Raw genomic sequence first — 14,210 nt, forward strand, 5'->3', positions numbered from 1 at the left:
TACCCTTGTCCCAACAGCCGCCCACACCAGGCCCTCCGTGGCCAGCACTCCTGTCATCCACATCCCCATCTTGCTGATGAGTGGGCGGCGAGGACACAGGAAAGCCAGGCTGTCACCCGCCCAGGGCCGGAGCCGGGATGGGTCCCCCAGGTGGGAGAAGCCCGGTCTCACCCCCCAGAGTGGCCCACCCTGTCCCACAGCCAGGATCTAATGCCAGTCTCCCAAGGAGTGGGCACAGGGGAGTGTCTGCCCCCCCTTATGGGGAGGGAACTCCCCATGGGGGGCCAAGGGCTGGGGAGCCTCAGGGGTCACAAGAAGCTGTTGGGGCCAGGGAGCCGTGGCCACAGCATGGGGGCAGCTGCCCCAGGTGGGGGAGGGGAGGGTGTGGCCTTGGGTGCTACCAGCCCCCTCACCAGCCCTCGGGCAGCATGGGGGCACATTTTGGGCCTGGGGGACTGTGCCATTGTGGCCGGGAGCACCTTGAGAAGCCAGGAGGGCCGGCCAGGGTGGGGCAGAGCACAGCAGGGCAGGGACAATCTGCCCAGACGTCTCACCGCCACTCAGACACCCCCAAACTCCCCTGGGCCAGGATAAATATACTGTCCTCGGTCCAAGGCCCTGAATTAGGTACCTGGGGACCCGCATGTCTGGCCGGGTCCCCTGCCTCTCTGTGCAGAATCCTGATGCCCCCTAGCAGGCCTGGGGGTTCAACAGAAGCAGGTTGCAGCCCCCACACCCGTCTAATGGGCCACATAGAAGGTGGGCCAAGGGCAGTGGATGTGGGGCCTGGGACACAGCAGCTGGGACACTGCCCCAGGACCAGGGTCGGGTCCAGGAGTGGAGAACCCAGGGCAGTGACAGGGAGATGCAGACAGACCTGGGTTGAGATGGTGTCTGGGTGGGAGTTCAGGGGGCCAGGAGGCCCAGCTTCCCAGGTGCCAGGGGAGCCCCCGCCCCTGAGTCCTTGGTGAGCTGAGTCTCCAGGGCGTGGTGCTCCCAGCGTCCTGGCCAGGCCTTGTGGCTGCAGAGGGACAGAAACCAGGCCCAGCTTCCTGCTGGGGGGGGGGGGGGGTCACCTCTCCCCAGGGGTCCAGGACACCGCTGCATCTGAAAATGAGCAGGAAAGGGGCGCTCAGTGCAGCCTCAGGGCCTTGGGGACCCCCTTGGATATTGCCGGCTCCGGAAATGCAGAGAGAGAGAGTCGGGCAGTGGGGCCAGGGCTGCAGCCCCCATGTCTCCTCCACGTCTGCCTGGCTCCGTCTACCTCAGGGAGCCAGGGCTCCTCAGAATGGCCCCTACCTGCCCCAGGCACTCGGAGCAAAGTCTGCAGTCCCAGGCTCCCCGACAGCGGAAGCTTCCCTGCCCAGCCCAAGCCGTCTGCAGCCAGACCAGAGGCTGGAGTGGCACCATGGAAGATTCCGGAGGACGAGAGCCGTGATGCTGTAGCCCGCCAGCAGGTGGCACCTGTCGCCCACACCACAGCCCGGAGGCGGGCTGGGCAAGGCGTGTGCTCAGGGCCGTGTGGCCCGGGTGTGTGCCTGCGTGTGCCTGCATGTTGGCGAGTCCAGTGCCCGGGTGGCTCTCAGGCATCTTGGGGAGAACGGTCAGCCCGCAGCCGGGCCGGAGCCCTCTGGCCCCATTGATGGGAGGTTCTGGGACAGACAGCACTGAGAGGGGAGAGAAGCTGGGGCAGGTGGGGCAGGTGGGGCAGGTGGGGCAGGTGGGGCAGGTGGGGCAGGTGGGGCAGGTGGGGCCGCCGGGCAGGCGTGAGGGTGACCCCGCCAAGTGGCACAGGGACGATCTGAGCCCTGCAGGGCCCAGCAGCACCTGAATAATGGGAGAAGCTGTGTGAGCCCGAGTGTGAGCCGTGCACGGGCGCGACAGCGAGGCGGGCGGGCATGGGTCCTGTACACACAGGTGTGGGTGTGGCTGAGTGACCACTCGCCCTCTCACATCCCCTGCAGTGAGCATGGGGGCACCGGCCCCTCATTTGCCAGCCCCGCTGGGCCCACCTCCTGCCCGGCCCTCCCGGGGACTGATCTGTGGCCTCCTACCCCTCAAACCGCAGGGGTTGCCTGTCCCCGCCTTTGTCCCCGCACCTCGGGCCCATCCCCGCCTTTGTCCCGGCAACTCAGAACTCGGTGACACCTGTGGGCTCAGGCACCACGTGGGGCCCAGGACACTGGGGGCTGCAGCACATCGGGGTGGGGAGGCTGCAGTCTGGGCCCAAGGGCATCCAGCCTCTCCACTCCCTCCCTGGCGACCTTGGGCAGGCCGCCCCCTCTCTATGCCTGTTTCCTCATCTACGTGGGCACAGAAAGGATCTCTACCTGCAGTAAATCCAGTGATGGCAGGAGTGTCCCACCAGCTGCACTCTAGGACCCCTTTGCTGCAAGGATTGCACTGGGGGATGCCCTGTCCCCAGCTGGCCCGGCTCTGTCATGGCCTGGACCCTCCCTGCCTGGGCACCTCTGGCCCAGGGAGAGGGAAGGCCACCAGGGCAACCCCAGAGCCCTGTCCAGCTCGGAGCCAGCCCCTCCTGCACCAGGGTCCCCTGAGATTCACTCTGAGGCAGCAGCAAGGCAGGGTGCCTGGTGGCCTCCTTCCCCCAGGGGTCGGGGGAGGGTCTGGGCAGGGCTCTTCTTTGACAGGCCACCCGGGCCCCACCTCAGGCCTGGAGGAAAGTGGAGGGGTCCACACCGTGGCCAACCCTCGGACTGGAGACACATGGGCACCAGGACACGCGAAGCCCATGGGGGCCGGGGAAGTCCCCAGAATCCCCACTCACCACTCTGGGGTGGGAAGATGCAGGGTCAGCCTGTCGATGTGCATCTCCTGCTGTCCAGAGAATGCTCCCGACGTCCCCATTTTCCTGTAGAAGGGGACGTCCTTGCTGGGAAGCCGGTGGCTGCAGCCAGTCAGTGGTGACTCCAAGAAGGTTCCAGGCCCTGCCCAGCCAGAACCCCAGAGCCGGACCTGGGGCCACAGGGCATGACGCAGCTCTGCCTACACGGGGACAGGCAGCTGCCCACAGCCATGGGCACAGGCTTTGAGGAAGCGACAAGGCTCTTGCACCAGCAGATTAAAATGCTGCCAAGCGGAAGAGTCAGTAAAAGCTTTCAAGGAGCAGCTGGTTCAGGGCCAGCAGGTGCTGGGGTGGTAGGGGGGGCCCCTTGGCTGCTGTGACGGTGCCTGTCCCTGGCTCCCAGCCCGAGAGCCCCAGCAGTGCCTTGCACAGCCGGCCCAGACATGCAAAGGGCCAGAGCCCGGCACGTGGCAGTGTTGACTGTCATAATTGTTATTGCCATCATCATCATCATTGCTATTATTATATTATCACCAGGAAACTCACCTACATTCTGCAGGCTGTGGGTGAGGCCAAGGAGCAGAGGGCTGGGGGTTGATGTGGGCCAGCAAGGCCCAGGCCAGGAGGGTTCATCCCAGGGATGCCAAGACCCAGCAGAAGGTTAGCAGGGGAGGAGAGACCCTTACCCCAGGGTGACCCCACGGTGGGGGCTGCACACGGGCACCAACTGGAGGCCTGGGGGAGGCAGGTGTGGCTCAGAGGCTCTTTGGCAAGGTGGGATCCGGGGCTCCCTTAAGAGGTCCACCTTAAGAGGGTCCTCCAGAGTGACCCAGGGAGAACCATTCTCCGTCCCACCCACTCCTGGATCTCAGGCTCCCAGGACGCAGAGAGACTGTGAGCCATCTCCCGGGCTGTGCTGCTTGGTTATGGTGGCCCCAGGAAAGCGATTCAAGAGTTGTAGCAATGCTGCCCAGCCCCACAGGCAGGGAAACCAGGGCCAGGAGGTGGCGCCGGGGGCTGCAGGTGGGTGGACCCCAGGGCTGGGGTGTGTTCTCTTCCTGCTACTCTTCTACATTTTTCCAGGTTTTATTTCATGACTGTGTCTCACTCTGTATTAAAGTATCAAGATTCCATTTAATCAAGGACTAGCATTTTTAGCAAAGGGCGTAGCAGAGGCCGGATTTAGCAACCAAAAGACTCCAGGAAATATGGGAAACAACAGCTGTCAAGACGGTGGACATCAGGCGACGAAGAGAGTGGTCCCACAGAGACAGCGGCTCTCTCCAACCCGGCTGCTATCCGGAAATGCCGTGGCCTGAGTGGCGTAAAAGCAACGGACACACATCCCCACGGCTGCGGAGGATGGGACGTTCAAGATCGACGCTCTGGCAGATTCGATGTCTGGTGAGGCCACTCCTTGGTTCATGGACGGCACCTTCTCGCTGGGTCCCCTTCGCCTCTGGTAGAAGGGGTGGGAGAGCTCTCTGAGGTCTCTCTTTTTTTTTTTTTTTTTTTTTTTTGACGGGGTCTCACTCTGTCGCCCAGGCTGGAGTGCAGTGGTGGGATCTCGGCTCACTGCAAGCTCGCTTCCCGGGTTCAAGTGATTCTCCGCCTCAGCCTCCTGAGTAGCCGAGCTTACGGGTGCCCACCACCACGCCCAGCTAATTTTTGTATTTTTAGTAGAGACAGGGTTTCACCATGCTGGCCAGGCTCATCTTGAACTCCTGATCTCAGGTGATCCACCTGCCTCGGCCTCCCAAAGTGCGGGAATTACAGGCGTGAGCCACTGCATCCGGCTCTGGGATCTCTCCTGTAAGGACACTAACCCCATTCTTGAGGGGTCTGCCACGTCCCCAAGTCCCCACCTCCTACTACCGTCACCTTGGGCACTAGGATTTCAACATAGGAACTGGAGGGTGGGGAAGACACAAACGTTCAGTCCATGGCACACAGGAAACACAGCGGGAGCCCTAATCTGCCCAGCTCACCGCCTGAGGGTTTCCAGGACAAGGGGCCAGGAAGGGGAACTCAGGAAGAGCTCAGCTGAGAGGCCAGGGAGACCACGGCAGCTGGAGTGCACAGCACACTGGCAAGGAGAGAGCTGCCCAGAGCAAAGCCTGGAGACCTGCAGAAGATCCATCTTGAGTGTTTGGAGAGAACCCGCTCAGCATGTGCCTGGGAGGAGACTAAGGCTGGCGAGCGACGACCCGAAGGATTCGAAGGAAGAGCAGTGGAGCTCACACAGGCTGGGAAAAGCACTGCTCCCACCAGCGCCACCGAGAAACCTCGCCACTCAAAGTTCACGGTGCAGTGGGCAGAGTGGCCCCCTCAGCGTCTTGCCTCAATGGTGAGGAGTAGTTTGCCCTGGACTCAGCACTGCTCTGACCCCACCTACAAGCCACACGAGGCCCAGGAAGCCCAAACTCTCTCCAATCCCTTAATTATGCCCCAGAACAAAGCTCCGGGACGCAAAAGTATCCAGCAGCCCACAAGGTAAAATTCACGAAGTCCGACCTCCATTCAAAGAGCACCAGGCATGTAAAGAAAGGGGATAATTCCACCCATAATCAGGAGAAAATTCAACTAATCCAAACCACAAAACCAACACAGATGTTGGAATTAGCCGACAAAGACATTAAAACAGGCGTTACGACAGTATTCCATGTCATCAAAATGCTATGCTAAAAATTGAACGTATTTAGTAAAAAACATGAAACATATAAAAAAGGATCCAAATTAAACATCTAAAGATGAAAATGACTGTGTGTGAGATGAAACACACTGGACAGGATTAACAGCGGATGGGACACTGCGGAAGAGGGGAGCGGTGAACTTGAAGACGTAACAGAGACACAGAAAGACAAAAGAATCCAAAAAATAAACAGCTCCTTAGCGAGCAGTAGGTGGAAAAGCTTCGCGCAGCCTGACACGTCTGTAAATGGAGCCCACGAATGGACAGCAGGACAGGAAAAATTGAAGAAATCATGGCCAAAATTTGTTCAAATCTGATGAAAACTTGGCTGGGCGCGGTGGCTCACGCCTGTAATCCCAGCAATTTGGGAGGTCGAAGCGGGTGGATCACCTGAAGTCAGGAGCTTGAAACCAGCCTGGCCAACGTGGTGAAACCCCATCTCTACTAAAAATACGAAAATTAGCTGGGCGTGGTAGCGGGCGCCCGTAATCCCAGCTACTCGGGTGGCTGAGGTGGAAGGACTGCTTGAGCCCCAGAGTGTGGGGTTGCAGCGAGCCGAGATCGCGCCATTGTACTCCAGCCTGGGCAACAGAGCAAGATTCTGTTTCAAAAAAAAAAAAAAAATTAATGAAAACTAAAACCCAGAGATACAAGAAGCTCAGTGAGTACAAAGTACAAGAAACATGAAGGAAATGACACCAAATCCTAATCAAACAGAATCAGTGTAAAAGAGAAAATCTTAAGTTGTGGGGTGGGGGCATGTTACAAAGAGGAAACATATTAAAATAACAACAGATTTTTTTGGCGGGGGAACTTGTGCCAGTAAGAAAACTAGAGCAGCGCCTTTACAGTACAAATGGAAGAAGAAGCTGTCATCTTAGAAAAACATCTTTCAAAAACGAAGGCAAAAGGAAGTATTTTCAGACAAATAACCATTGCAGTGTCCATTAAGAAATGTTAGAGAAAGCCCTTCAGGCGGGTGGAAAAGGAAATCAGATAGAAATGCAGTTCCATGGCCGGGCGTGGTGGCTCAGGCCTGTCATCCCAGTACTTTGGGAGGCAGAGGCAGGCAGATCACTTGAGGTCAGGAGTTCAAGACCAGCCTGACCAACATGGTAAAACCCCATCTCTACTAAAAACACAAAAATTAGCCAGGCGTTGTGGTGGGTGCCTGAGGTCGCAGCTACTCAGGAGGCTGAGGCAGGAGAATCACTTGAACCCGGGAGGTGGAGGTTGCAGGGAGCCGAGATCGCACCACTGCATTCCAGCCTGGGTGACAGGGCGAGACTCGATCTCAAAAAAAAAACAAAAAGAAAAAGAAAAGAAAAGAAAAAGAAATATGGATCTACACGATGGAATAAGGCATTTGAAATAGTAATTGTATGGGTAAATATAGAAGTTTTTTTACTATTTAAGTCCCTTCAAAAAATAATTAATTAAATGAAAATACCAACAATGCAGTGTGATGTGAATCGTGTGTAGAGGTAAAATGGGTGACAAGAATTGCACAACCCGGGAGAAGGGAGCTATGAGGCACCTTTTTTTTTTTTTTTTTTTTGAGATGGAGTCTTGCTCTGTCACCCAGGCTGGAATGCAGTGGCACGATCTTGTCTCACTGCAGCCTCTGCCTCCCAGGTTCAAGCGATTCTCCTGCCTGAGCCTCCCGAGTAGCTGGGATTACAGGCGCCCGCCACCATGCCTGGCTAATTTTTGTATTTTTAGTAGAGACAGGGTTTCACCATGTTGGCCAGGCTGGTCTCGAACTCCTGACCTCAGGTGATCCTCCCACCTCAGCCTCCCATAGTGTTGGAATTACAGGCGCGAGCCACCATGCCCAGACTGGAAGGTTCTTATTCTATATATGGAATGTGATAATATCTTTGGAAGGTAGACTATAGTAAGTTGTAGATATACTATAAACTCTAAGGCAACTACTAAAATAATAAAAAGTTATGGCAGACAAGCAAACAAGGAGATAAAATTGAACTGTGGAAAAATAGTCAATCCAAAAGAAGGCAGAAAATAAAGACAAAGAACAGACGGAAGGAACAGAAAACAAGTAGCAAGATGGTAGCTTTTAACCTGGCCACATCACTAATTACATTAAATGTAATAGTCTAAACACCCCCAATAAAAAGATGTGGATTGTAAGACTAGAATAAAAAGCAAGATCACTCTATAAGCTGCCCAGAGAATCTCACTGTAAGTAAAAGACACACATCAGTTATTGAAAGTAAAGGAAGAGGAAAAAACACACCGTGCTAACACAGAAAGAAAGATCAAGTGGCAATATTAATACCAAGGTAGAAGTTAGAGCAAGGAACTGGCAATAAAGAAGGTCATTTCATAATGATAAAATGCTGACTTTGGATTAGGCAAAGATTTCTTAGACACAACACTAAAAGCATGATGTGTAAAGTAAACATTAATACATTGGACTTTGCCAAAATTAAGAACTTTGGCCAGTCTAGGTGGCACACGCCTGTAATCCCAGCAGTTTGGGAGGCCGAGGTGGGTGGATCATCTGAGGTGAGGAGCTTGAAACCAGCCTGACCATCATGGTGAAACCCCATCTCTACCAAAAATACAAAAATCAGATGGGTGTGGTGGTGCTCACCTGTAGTCCCAACTACTCCAGAGGCTGAGGCAGGAGAATTGCCAGAACCGGAGAGGCAGAGGTTGCAGTGAGCTGAGATTGCACCAGTGCACTCCAGCCTGGGCGACAGAGCATGAGACTCTGTCGAGAGAGAGAGAGAGAAGGAAGGAAGGAAGGAAGGAAGGAAGGAAGGAAGGAAGGAAGGGAGGGAGGGAGGGAGGGAGGGAGGGGAAGAAAGCAAGAAAGGAGGGAGGGAGGGAAAGAACGAACTTTTGCTCTTTTGAACAGAAGTTTTGACACTTAATAGTATCTTCTGACACAATTAAGAGAATAAAAAGACAAGCCCTGACTGGGAGAAAAATCTTTGCCAAGTATGTATTTTTAGTGAAGGACTTGAATGCAGAATATATAAAGAACTCTCAAAACTGAAGCAACCCAATTTTAAAATGGATGGACAAAACGTTAGAACAGACACTTCACCAAAGAAGATACACGGAGGGCAAATAAACGCATGAAATGATGCTCAATGTCGTTAGTTGTTAGGAAAATTCAAATTAAAACCACAGTCAGATAGCGCTGCACGCCTGTTAGAACGGCTAAAATGTTAAAAACAGACGACGCCAAGCATACAGGAGGGTGAGGAGGGGCTGGAACTCACATCATGGGTGGGAGGCACGATGGCACAGCCATGCCGGAAAACGGTTTGGCAGTTTCTGAAAAATTCAGACGCCGACCACGTGACCCAGCCAGTCCACGCCAGGAGAAGTGGCAGCACACGCTCCTCTGAGACGCAGACACACGTGTTCTGTTTTGTTTGTAGTTGCTGAAACTGGATGAGCAGATGAACAGGCTGCGCTACATTCACCACCAATGGACATCTGGGTCATTTCCAGTTCGGGGTTGTTACAAACAGCTCCTGGGAGCATGTGCGCGCAGGCATCCGCCTCGGGCACTGGCCATGTCCCCAAGAGTCGGTGGCATCAGGACTGGAGGCCGCTGCCCACTACAGCGAGGGTGCGCCTTGGCCACCAGTCTTGAGCCAGGCTCCGTGGGTAAGCTGGGGGTGCTCCTCGGCCGCCCTGCTTGTGCTCCTATCTGGGGGGAGGGTTGAGGTTTTCGGGACCCCCGGGGAGCTGCTGAGACAGTGGAGAGTGGACGTGGGCTGCTCTGATGACCAGTCTCAGCCCCGATCAGCCCTGATGCCAGCTGGGAGGGCCTGAGCCTCTGGCTTCCCGGGGCCCCGAGCCCGGCTGTAGGGCCACGTCTGTGCCACCTGGGCTTCTGCCAGGCCTACCTGTTCTGGGCCCCCCACACCTGACTCTGCGGGCCTTATGCACGGGGCCTCCCACGGGCCACACAGCACTCATGGACGCTGGGCAGCAGATCAGGCCCAAGGCTCCCTTGGGCCGGCACCTGGTGTGAGTGGCCGGGAAACCCACCTGTTCCCGTCTGGCCTCCACTGTGTTTCCCCTGAACAACACCCGAAGAACCAGCTGTGGTGAGCCTGGGCGCTCCTCGACTCTGCAGGCCACGCCGGCCATGCCAGCGTCCCCCACGACCCTCTGGACCAGGACCTGCCCCGTCACCCCTGCTTACCTGGGCCTCAGTGGCTGCCCCCACTGCATGTCCCACTGCCTGGGACGGGCCCTGGATGTGATTCCTGAGAGAGACTCGGGTCTGGCTGCAACACCTGGAGCTTTTCTGGGGGAAAAAAAAAACAAATTCTTCAAATTCTCTGCAGGATCTGTGGCCCCAACGCCATTGCTGGCAGAGGCATCTCTGCCAGGGCACCTGCCCAGACTCCACGCCAGCACACAGCACCACCGCCCCCAAGGCTGGCTCAGGGTCCCTTCCCCACCCCCAGCTCTGGTCCTCAGTTTACCCACCTCTCCCAGCTCACTCTAGGCCAGGACACCTTCCAGCCTGGTCTCCGACACCTCCTGGTGACCTGGCCCCACCCCCCACCCAGTCCTGCTCCTCACCTGGGGCCCTGGAATCCCTTCGTCTTGCCCTGGGCTGCCCAGGGCCCCCTTGCTGTGAGCTGCACCTGCCCTCAGAGGCCATTTGACTTGTGCTTTTGGGGCCCTGCCATGCTCCCCAAAGGGACTCCTAAACGTCACCCCCATGAAAGGGATGAGGATTCCTGGGAGAGAGGTGGTCTCATGAGCCTCAGCTCCAGCTTGACCTCCACCCCCTACTTGACCAGCAGCCTCCAGAGTCTCAGAGTCGGCAGCCCAGGGTCCCCCTACCCTCCTCAAAGCCCCCTCACCAGCCACCCTCGGAGAGCAAGCACTTACTAACTCCCCATCCAGCTGCACTCACTGAGGGCAAAAGGCGCCCCGATAACCCCTGGCCCCGGGCAGTGTGGTGCCTCACGGCTGCCAGCCAGGAGCAGTCCAGGGGCCTAGTTCCCAACAACCTTATCTGTTTGCATTCCACTCCGCATCCGCTGGTTATCAGCTCCAGAGCCCGGGCGGCGCAGTCGGCCGGACACCCAGCCGTCCCGGCAGCCTCTCCCTATGCTCAGATGAGGGCGCCTTGGGTTCAGGCCTGGAGATGGCAACGCAGGGACATCTCCCCCAGGACGTCGGAGGTGCACCCCAGCCCTCAGGATCCTGGTCTTCCCCTCGGGGCTGGTGGGGCACAGCCACCCCCACTCTGAGGGCCTGGCAGGGCCGGCCTGCAAGGAAGGCTCTGTCCCTAGAGGGCCTGCCCAGGGCCCCATGCCAGGGGGGTGAAACTCTTGGGGCAAGGAGCAGCTGGGGGCTCTGCACCCTCATCTGTGGCACACAGCCACCTCCCGTGGGATGGGAAAAGGGGAGAAGGTATTTGGGGTGCCAGCTGGGGAGATGACTCAGCCACCTACCCTGGGGCTCAGAGGTACCAGAGTCAGGTGTGAGAGGAGCTCAGGCCAGGGACCTCTCCTGGGTGCCTGCCCAAGGCTACCGGCCGGCAGTGCTCACCCGGGGAGGTGGGGGTCCCACCCCAGCTAAGCTCCCACCTGGAGGGAGGAGTGGCCTGGCCAGGACCCCTCCTGTGGTGCTGCCTCAATGGCCCCGGCGGCCCGTATCCTGCCCCCGCCCCAGGCTGAAACGCGCCCGCTCCTGAGGGCCCCAGGCTACCCTGACCTGCTTCCTGCACGGGGCATAAGTGGACAGAAAGCACAAGGGCTCCTCTCTGGAGGAGGGCAGGTGGAGAGCTCCCCATCTGGAACATGAGTCTACCGGCCTGGGCTGAGCCCAGCCTCAGGCAGTGGTTCCTGCTGGCCACTCCTCAACCCACCCTGGATGGGAGGGCCAGCCCAGCATCCCAGCCACCTCGAGGCCCAGCAGCTACCAGGGCCCCTCTCGCAGCCAGACAAGACCTTCAGTCCACTCGAGGTCACACAGTGGGCTGTGCGCAGCAGACAGCACAGGGCTGGGGCTGAGCTGGGGGTGGCGGCTGTGCGCACCTGAGTGTCTGGCTCCCGAAGGGGGTGCTGGGGATACAGAGGAAGGGCAATGCCCCCAAATCCCAGCCCAGGCACCAAGCAGTCAATTCTGAAAGTGCAGACCGGTGGGTGCCCAGGGAGCCCTGGCCCTCTGAACATCACCGGACAGGGGCTGCGGGGTCTCACTGAGGGTGGGCTGGTGGTCGCCCAGGTGAGCTGCACTGCCCGGCCCTTGCAGCTGCCCTCCCGGGGTCATGCTGCCCCTCCCCAGGCCCTGGGGAGAGCCCTCACCTGTGGCATGCAGCTGGCTCTGTTCCTACCTCTGGCAGGGTGGACCCCAGCAGCTGGGGTAGGGGGGGTCTGCAGGGCTGATGGAGAAGCAGGAGTTGGCCAGGAAGGGGTATAGAGGCCAGAGGTCAGGGAGTGTTAGAGCCAGGCAGGGCCTCCTCTGAGGTGCTGGGGAGAATGAGGGGGCACCACACACTCGTGGCTGTAGGGTGAGGGCCACAGCAGGCCAGATTCGATGGGGGTGGCTGCAGGCAAGAGCTGGACTAGGAGCGTTTCAACATGCTCAGGAGGCAAAACCGCAGGGTACTGGCAAGCTGGACAAGCCCATGGGGAGGTCACCAGTGACGCTCAGGGACAGGAGAGGGAGAAGACCCAGGGCCAGCCCCACCCAGCCACACAAGGGCCTTGGAGGGAGGGTGGGGCAGGTGGTCTTCCCCCAGGCCTGACGCCCCTTCCCTGCCATCCCCCTGCCCCTTGGGGGACCCTGCATCCAGCCGCTCTGTCTCAGGGTCTTGGGGTTCCCACCGCCTCCCCAAGCAATGGGCTCCAGGACCTGGCATAGGGTCAGTGCCTCCCAAGACATCGGGCATCCGGATCAACAGGAAGCCGTGACGCGCCCCCTCGGGCATGCACCTGGGCACTGGCTGGCCATGCTGAGCTCTGCTGGCCAGCACTGGGCCCGTGCCTCAGATGGGAAATGGCAGCGATCCAAGCCCGGGTGCATTCCCGCTCCCGGGGTTGAAATCTTTCCCAAACACTCCCCAAACCCACAGTTTTCAGTCCTTTGATCTGATGGAGACCAGCTGCCAAGCCTCAGGGGGTGAAGCCCCACCTGTTCTCCTCCAGGGGACGTCACCCCTGACCACAGGGCCCAGCGGGGCGGGGGCGGGGAAGGGGCTGGCCGAGGGGCGGGCGGCCACCAGCAGGTCCATCCCAGCGCCTCTCTGAACACGAGTCCCAGCAGACCCAGGGCCTCAGCCTCCTGTGAAGGGAGCCAGGCCCGAGTCTGTTCCAGATCCTTCTGGAGACACCTGCAGGGGTGAAGGCCTCAAGTCCAAGCGAAGGTCTGCTCACACCTGTCCAGGGAGCCCCGCGGGTCTAGGAGCCAGTGCCCACCCTCACGGTTCAGCCGGGAAGCTGGGGCCAGGGCCCACCCTGACTCCTGCTTCACAGCCACACCAGGCCCGGAGTGACCGCTGTTCAGGGCCAGGCCACTCAGACGGACGTACAGGGTGGGGCCAGCGCTGGGCATGAGAGGGGACAATCACCCACTTGTCCAGTCCCAGGCCCTGTTCTCCAGCCAGGCCCACGGGACACGGCTCCTATCACCAGGTTGCTCCAGAACAACACCTCGCACGCTTATCTCCCCCATCGCTCAGCACATTCAAGTGCTCCCCGGCCAGGACAGAAACGCCGCTCCCAGCCATTTGCCACCAAGCGAGTGCATTGAGAGAGAGGGACCCCCAGGCTCCAGAGGCCCCATGGTGCCACGACGGAGCCCCGACCAGGGCTCGGGGCCAGGGCCTTCTACACACCCGAGTGGCCCTGAGATCATGGGGACAATAAATTCTGGGATGCAAAGCTTTCACCAGAAATTCAACATATACACACACAGGCACACACACAGGCACACACACAGGCACACACAGGCATGCATAGGCGCACACACAGGTACACACGCACACACACAGGTACACAGGCACACACACGCACACACACAGCCACACACGTGCACACACAGGCACACGTGTGCACACACGCACACACAGGTACACATGCACACACACAGGCACTCACACGTGTGCACACACATGCACACAGGCACACGTGCACACAGGCACACACATACACATGCACACACACATGCACACAAATGCACATGCACACACACAGGTACACATGTGCACGCACACACATGCATATGCACACACACAAATCACACATCTGCAAGCAGGCATCTTCACCACAGGCCCAGTGGGCAGCCCCATTGCAGGCTGGTGGCATCCAGCCCCCGCCCACCCCACACCGGTGCAAGCTGCAGGGATCCCCCAATTCTAGGGGACGCTGGGGACTCACATGCTGAACGTCACGGCCATAACGGCCCTTCAAGGTCAGGGGTCTCTGCCACTTTACAGCTGGGAAATGGGAGCCTCAGTGGCCAGGACCCAAAGCCCTACAGGCCTGGCCGGGGAACCAGTGTCCACTGGCTCTCACCCCCAACCCATCCCTGCCCCTACATTCAAAGCTTCATAGGATCCCTCTGAGAACCTGAGTTCGGTTCTCAGGAGCCCAGACAGGCGGTCAGACAAGTACAACTGCTGGGCTGACGCGGTCACAGGGCTCCCAGCCATGCCACCTGCCCATGAGGTCCCTTTTGGCACCGGCTGCCCTGGTGCAG

At 58.5% G+C, this 14,210-nt stretch overlaps 1 long non-coding RNA gene across 1 annotated transcript; it reads right to left on the reverse strand.

Annotated features, from left to right (window-relative positions):
- Positions 1 to 3,550: 3,550 nt before the first annotated feature.
- On the reverse strand, positions 3,551 to 12,216 carry LOC116463882 (uncharacterized). The gene is made up of 5 exons (XR_004246800.2): positions 10,514 to 12,216; positions 9,691 to 9,795; positions 8,753 to 8,923; positions 8,116 to 8,235; positions 3,551 to 4,265 (listed from the first exon to the last, which is right to left on the reverse strand). It is a non-coding gene; the product is annotated as an uncharacterized LOC116463882 (long non-coding RNA).
- Positions 12,217 to 14,210: the final 1,994 nt, after the last annotated feature.

Source organism: Hylobates moloch, unplaced genomic scaffold (genome assembly GCF_009828535.3).
Source record: "Hylobates moloch isolate HMO894 unplaced genomic scaffold, HMol_V3 SCAFFOLD_74, whole genome shotgun sequence".
NCBI classification, from domain to species: Eukaryota; Metazoa; Chordata; class Mammalia; order Primates; family Hylobatidae; genus Hylobates; species Hylobates moloch.